Below are 7,500 nucleotides of genomic sequence, written 5' to 3'. Positions count from 1 at the left end.
TATCCATGCTGTCATTTTGACAACATCTTCTAATATTCCAGACCTTTGCTCTTTAAAATGCTTTGTTGACGATAAATTTCCACTACAGAATGACTGTCATAAACACATTTATAAAATTTATAGCATTATAAGTAATAAAGTAGAAGACAGAGTCTCCCCTGTAATCTATTGTATTTTGTCATCCAAATCCGAAGAAGCTTATTACATATTTTGGAATGCTATCATGGATATCTGTGAAAATTTAAATGAACATTTATCAACTGCCTTAATAATGCATGCCTTTGAAAAAATAGCTATTAATAGTCTTAGTTGTGCCTTTCCCAACATTAACATTAAGGGATGTCTTAGCTGTGCCTTTCCCAACATTAACATTAAGGGATGTTGGTTTAATCTTTGCCAGATCATTTGGCATCAATTGCTAAAACTTCAGCTAATGTTCTTTTTTGGAAGTGACTCAAAACTTACATAAGTAGTTAAACAGATGCCTTTTCTAGCCTTTATAAACCCTGATTTAGTAATAGATACATTTAAATGTATAAAATCTGATATTCCACACTGTGCAAAAGGATTATGTGATTTTTTTTTTTTTAGTCAAATTACATTAGTGGGAGGCTTCGAATGTACAGCACAAGAAAGTCAAAGCAATGCAGACATCCTTCTTTATTTACTATGTCAGTTTGGAATCAACAGGAAACATGTATACTAGGATACCCACAAAGTCAAAATTGTGTCGCAGGTTGGCATCACTGACTACACAGTTTACTGGGTAAAACATCTATTTATGTTGCTGATATAGCACATACAGTTCAACTTGAACAAAACTATATTAATGACATAAAAAACAGAATGAAAGAATTTATACTATCATCTCCAAAACAACAAGTCTTAGACAAAGAGAAGCACTTTGTAAGGCTGCAAGAGAAAAGCCACAAAATTTCACCAAGAAGACTTGTTAAGAGCATTACACATGACTGCTATTTCTAAAATATGATGCATGCTACTTACATGTGGAATTTTGAGTTTGCAATATAGTTAAAAGAGACTGATATGTTATGTTAAGTATTTCCTTCAAAGTGTTTTGGAGAATGTATATGCTGATGACATACAATACAGTAATTCCTTTTAATATCTGCAAATCATTTCATGGTTTGCTGCTTGTGCTTGGATGCCTATTACATTGGTTTACATCCAACCTTCAGTAAAGCAATGGGAAGGAATTAAGTATTGCAATTGTCACTTAACAAGGACACATAAGAAGTGCACAGGGTAATGTGTCATAGTAGTTGTTGTAATGTATGTGTGCAATGATTTCTCACATTTCATGTGCAATGTTAAAAACAAAAAGCTGGCATATTCTGTAAACTGGATTCTTATTTATACTGTGTTCATGATTTGAGCATGACGCAAACCAAATAGGTATGTCTAAATGTCAAAACATAATTTATTGAATCCAGCAATACTGTTTTATTGCAATAACATACTTTCCAATCCCATAAAAACTTTGAGAGTATATTGCTGTTTTTATTATTTCTGTCTTTTTACATTTTGTCAATGGCATTATTGAATATGCATATACACATTCTAGTAAAGTGACCACAATATCTTCATAGTAAACCAAATTACACACACACACACACACACACACACACACACACACACACACACACACACACACACACACACACACACACATGGTTGTATTGTTATTGCTCAAAACACCCAAATCTCAATGTTTGCAAAGCTGGCACTGAAAGATTGACTTTGTAAATCCCTACAGACTACCATGCATGTGCCTATCAATAATCTCAGCACATGCAAAAATCTACAAAAACAGGAAAAGGTTAAAACATTGTTTTTTTGCACAGGGGCTGTGCCCTCCATACTCCCTACTAATTACATAAACTAACTCTGAGATTACACAGTCTTGGTAAATGGCATATTTCCCTACACTGAGAATTATGCGATCTTACATACCTGTTGATCATCTGTTCAGCCTGTCAAATTCTAATGCTAAACAGATGTCGACCAACTTCAGTCAACCTTCATATATATATATATATATATATATATATGTGTGTGTGTGTGTGTGTGTGTGTGTGTGTGTGTGTGTGTTTGTGTGCGTTTGTGTGTGTGTATCTATATGCCAACTCTAAGATTACAAAATACTGGGCAAAGGGCATATTCACTGTCGATCAGCTTTCCTGTTGACTAACACCTAGGAAAGTTGACAACTGAATGAAAAGTCAGTGAAGTTAGGTGAACCCATATGATTTTTTTATTTATTTCCATTTGTTTACCAGGAAAGTCTGATTGGGTAGACAAGCCCCTTTTCAGAGGAGGCTCATGGAGAAAAGCTCCACAAGAAAAATAAAAAGAAGTTATGTACTTACCATAATATTCCATGTGAGTTGTTCATCTTGCCTTTATTCTTACACATGTGTTCAGAGCCGAACTATCGGCTCTGAGTCGGCCGCTTTACTAGCTGAAGATCTCAGAGTAGCTCGAGGTCAGGTCCTTACCCCATGATGCTCTCTGTCCTACCTCAGATCTAGTTTGCTGAACCCAGCATGAACAGGTGTAACTCAATAAATACTCCAGCCAGAGTAAGGAGTCCCAGAACAAGACGGGTGGGAATGTAAGAATAAAGGTGGGATGAACAACTCACATGGAACATTATGGTAAGTACATAACTTCTTTATGTGAAGTTGTTCAATCTCGCCATTTATTCTTACACATGGGTAGCATCCCAAGCACCCTAATCCTGGGTGGCTCAAGGGAGTATATTCCTGAGAACAGTGGAACCAAAGGAAGCCCTGTCCCTGGAGGCCCTGTCCACTTTGTAATAAGTGATAAAGGTATGAGGCTTAGACCAAGTGGCAGCTGCACATATAGTGTCCAAAGGTAATCGAGCCGTATAAGCCGAAGAAGTGGAGATGGCTCTAGTGGAATGCGCCTTCACACCATGCTCTAATGTTTTGCTGAAGAGTAGATAAATTTAATGTAGTCAGTTAACCATTTGGAAAGGGTAACTTTAGAAACTGGTGATCCTTTCTTAGCGTCAGCATGAGATACAAAGAGCTGGTCAGATCTTCTAAATTTCTTTGTCCTGTCCAAATAGAATCTCAATTGTCTGTGGACATCGTTTATGCAACATGTATTCCAACTTATTAGAATGATTACTGAAAAAGGTTGGAAGTTTGATAGTTTGGTTCAGATTGGTCTCAGAACACACCTTTGGCAGGAAAGAGGGATTAGTCCTCAGTGATACTCTGTCTGGATGGAACACCAAATATGGGGGTTTGATACAAAGGACATGAAGCTGAGATACCCTGCATATAGAGGTAATGGCCACCAAGAAAATAGTCTTCCAAGAAAGAAACTTCAACTGACAGGATGATGCAGGCTCAAAGGGGGAAGAATAATATGTGACAGCACAAAATTTAGATTCCAGGGAGTAAAGGGTTGTCTAACAGGTAGCCTAAAATGAATGGTGCCCTTAAGGAAGGCCCTACATAATCTGTGAGACATCAAATTAGAACCTTCAGCTCCGAGGTGAAAATTCAAGATTGCAGCCAATTGAACTGTAATAGTGGCAGCTGTAGCACCTTCATGAAAAAGCTTAGACAGAAATTCCAGGGTACTAGCAATCGAGGCAACGTAAGGCTCAATGTTATTCTGGGAGGCCCAAAAAGCAAATCACTTCCATTTACTAGCATACAACTTCCTGGTGAAAGCCTTATGCAAAGATACAAGAATGTGTTGTACCTCCGAAGAAAAATCATGCGACCTGGCTAGATAGGGAATCAGAGCAGCCAAGCTGTCAGTCGGAGGGAATGAAGGGAGGGATGGAGGGCCCCTGACGAATGTGTCACTAGGTCTGGAACTGGGTCCAGAATCCAAGCTTCCTCCACTTGATAGAGTCGGAGGAAGGGGAACCAAATATGACGAGGCCAAAAAGGAGCTATTAAGATTACAGTCCTTCCCAGGGTTGTGGCTTTCTGCAAGAATTTTGGAATCAGGGGTATAGATGGAAAGGCATACAGGAGTACCGGGGGCCAATCGTGTATGAGCAAGTCCCTTGGGCTGTCCCCCAGAGGGGGATTCAGGACAAAGTAGCTTCTGCATTTGGCATTCATAGGGGATGCAAACAGGTTGCAGCAAGGCTGGCCCCATCTGTGGAAAATCATCTCCGCAACTTCGTTTTTGAGAGACCATTCGTGTGGTAGCAGAATGGCTCTGGTCAGTTTGTTCACTATCACGTTGGATTTCCGCGGGATATGCGTTGCTATCAGTAAGCACCCGGTGGACACAGCCCACTGCCAAATTCTCAAGGCCTCTCGACATGGGGGGTAAGACTTGGTTCCCCCTTGCTTGTTGATGAACCAGACCACTGACATGTTGTCCGTCTGTATCGCAATTGTCCCTAGAGGCAGAGAGTTGTGGAAGTGCTGCAACACCGAATGCACCGCTCTCAGCTCCAGAACATTGATATGCAACTGTAACTCTGTCTCCAACCAGGTGCCTTGGGCTGTTCTTCCCTGAAAAAGCCCCCCCCCCCACCCAATCAGAGAATCGTCCGTAGTCACTGTGGCTGTCGGCAGGAGAGAAACAAATGGTTGACCCACTGTAACTTGGTGGCTGGTCAACCACGAGTGAAGATCCTTCTTGCAAGAGTCCATAATCATGATTAAGAATGACATGGGAAGTTGCTGATATGACCACTGGGTGAACAGTAACCATTGAAGAATCCTCATGTGCATATGTCCCAGAGGAAATGCTATGAGCGTAGCTACCATGGTGCTTAATAGCTTCAGTATTTGATGGGCCGGTACTTTTCTTCTCTGCAAAATGTCCAAGACCTCATTATGGAGAGTGGTTATTCTGTCCAGGGGCAATCTTACTGTGGTGGTGGTGGTGGTGTCTAGTTCTGCTCCGATAAAGGAGATACGCTGCAATGGTGACAATGCAGACTTTTCAAAACTGATAGTGATGCCTAACTGAGAGCAGAGATTGAGAGTGTGATCCCTGGACAGAATTAGTTGATGCCTGGAGATGGCAGTAAGGAGCCAGTCATCCAGATACAGAAACACTTGGAATCCTAAAAGCCTCAAGTGAGCCATAACCACTGGCATGCATTTGGTAAACACTCTGGGAGCTGTTGTGAGTCTAAAGGGCAGTGCTCAGAATTAGTAGTGACTGGCTCCCAGCTGGAAATGTAGATGATCTCTGGATGGCCTGGCCATTTTGATATGGTAGAACGCATCCTTGAGATCTACAGAGCACATCCAATCACCGACTCCGAGGAATGGGAGAATAGACTGAAGCATGACTATCTGGAACTTCTTCTTCTTTACAAATGTATTGAATCTGCTGAGATCCAAGATGGGCCTCCAGTCCCCTGTCTTCTTTGGAAAGAAAAAAGAATCTGGTGTAAGTTCCAGATCCTATCTGGTCTGCTGGGACTGGATGGATTACTCTTTTTTCCTGCAGCCTCTGGATTTCTATGGCTGCTTGATCCCTGAGACTGGGTGGAACGTCTGGGATTTTTTTCCCAACAGTTGGGTTTTCTAAGAATGGAATGATGTATCCTCTGGTAATGATGCTTTGTACCCAATAATCTGTTGTAATTCCTAGCCAGGCATCTGGACACAAAGCCAAGCAACCCCTTACTGCCTCCAGAGCAGGACAGTCGGGCCTACTTTCAGGAGAGCTGATAGGGCTTACCAAGGAACTGATCCCTGTCACCCTGGTTCTGTGGACCCCCTCTGCTGCTGGGGTGGTATATTCCATTATAACCCCCTCCTCTGCCCTGGAGGGGCGGTTCAATTCGTGTGTTCTGGAAAGCTCCTTGGGACTTTCAGAACCACATTTTCCACCTTTCTGCCCTTTGGGGTATGGTCTAGTAGGGGTGGAAAAATGAACTTCTACGGCAGATAGAGTCTTTCTCTCTTGCTCACACCTAGTGAGAGTCTCCTTGACTTTGGGCCCAAAAAGAGAAGAGGCTTCTGCAAAGGAGCATAAGTGCATCCAGGACTGTTTCCAAAGAGCTATCGCTGAACCCGCTGCCCGACTCGAACCATCGACTGCATAGGAAATGAGCCGCATAGACGAGTTCACTATGGCGTTAAGGGTATTAAGTTGTGCTGTCACTTTCTCAGAGACTGCTCCATCTGTATTGCCCTGCAGAGTATCTCCAAGCTCTTTCAGGAGATCTCTTTGAAGATGGGTAAAATGAGTCAAATAGTTAAGTGATCGCATAGCAAAGGTCGCAGAACTAAAGCTGCATTTCACGTATCTGTCCATCGTCCTTGAATCCCTATTAGGAGGATGGACAGTAGAAGAGGTTTCCGACATCTCTTTCTTGGTGGCCACCGCCACCACCATGGCATCAACCGCGACTCCCTCAGTGAGGAACATTCTGTCTTGGGGGAGGTGATAAACTTGTTGGGCCTCTGAGGGACCGGTTCCATACAATCAGGAGACTCCCATGCCCTTTGAGCAAACAATTCCATCAACTCATCGAAGGGTGATGTCATCCAGGAGGCGGAAGGTTGAGACCCAAAGGCCTTCAGGAGCACCAACTCATCCTCAGTATGGCTAATTGACTACCAGTCACCCCCCTACTTTAGGACTTCCAGGATATCAGCAAAGGAGATATCCTCTGAGGAGGACTGTGGGGACCCTTCCAATTCCTCTTAAATCAGTGTCTGATGTCAAAGACTCCTGCAGGGAATCTAAATTACTCCTCTTACAAAGTCTCTTCCTGGGAACCTCATCAGTGGGGGCTTCTAGTGAGGCCTCAGTAGAGCAAGGGTCACCCAATGGGGTTACCTGAGGCTCCAGGTCTCAACGCTTCACAGGAACCTGTGATGTAGAGGCAGAAATCGGCACTTTAGGGGAGGAGGAGGAGGGATCTAATGATGTGTGTGTCTTAGATGACATAACCCTCCTCATGGCATCGAAGACACTACTGCTCTGACCCGAGGAAGCCACCGGTTTTGAAGAAGATGGCAACTTCCCCAGATCTGAGACAGTGGGCTCCGAACCAGAGGATGGAGCCGAGCTCATCCACGCCGAAACCCCGAGAAGAAGGGTCGGAACCGATGCATCGGTTTGATTCTTCCCCTAGAACCGACGAGAGAGTGTCGGCTCCCAGACTCTTCCAATGGAACCGAAGAAGTTAGGGTTGATGAAGCCAAAGGCACTGGAACAGGCCTCAGCTCCAAAGGCTCCACAATCATCAGATCCTCGTCCCCCAGCTCTGAGAGCTCTGCTCAGCTCAGTGGAGGAGTAGTCACAGCCGGTGGGATGGTCGTAGGCCCTGAAACTTGTTTGGTCGAGGCCAATAACAGTTTAGCCAGTGCTGTTTTGTCCAGAAGCCTCTGCACCACCCGGCCCACATCCACATCAGAAAGGGTGCTCGAAGAACGAGTTGAAGGAACCGAAGATGCCACCAGTTGAATGATAGGTGACTTTAAGGTTTCAGAGACTGGCTCCGAA

This window comes from Protopterus annectens, chromosome 14.part0 (assembly GCF_019279795.1).
Source record: "Protopterus annectens isolate FY-2018-M chromosome 14.part0, PAN1.0, whole genome shotgun sequence".
Taxonomy (NCBI): Eukaryota; Metazoa; Chordata; order Ceratodontiformes; family Protopteridae; genus Protopterus; species Protopterus annectens.
This window is presented reverse-complemented; position numbering follows the sequence as displayed.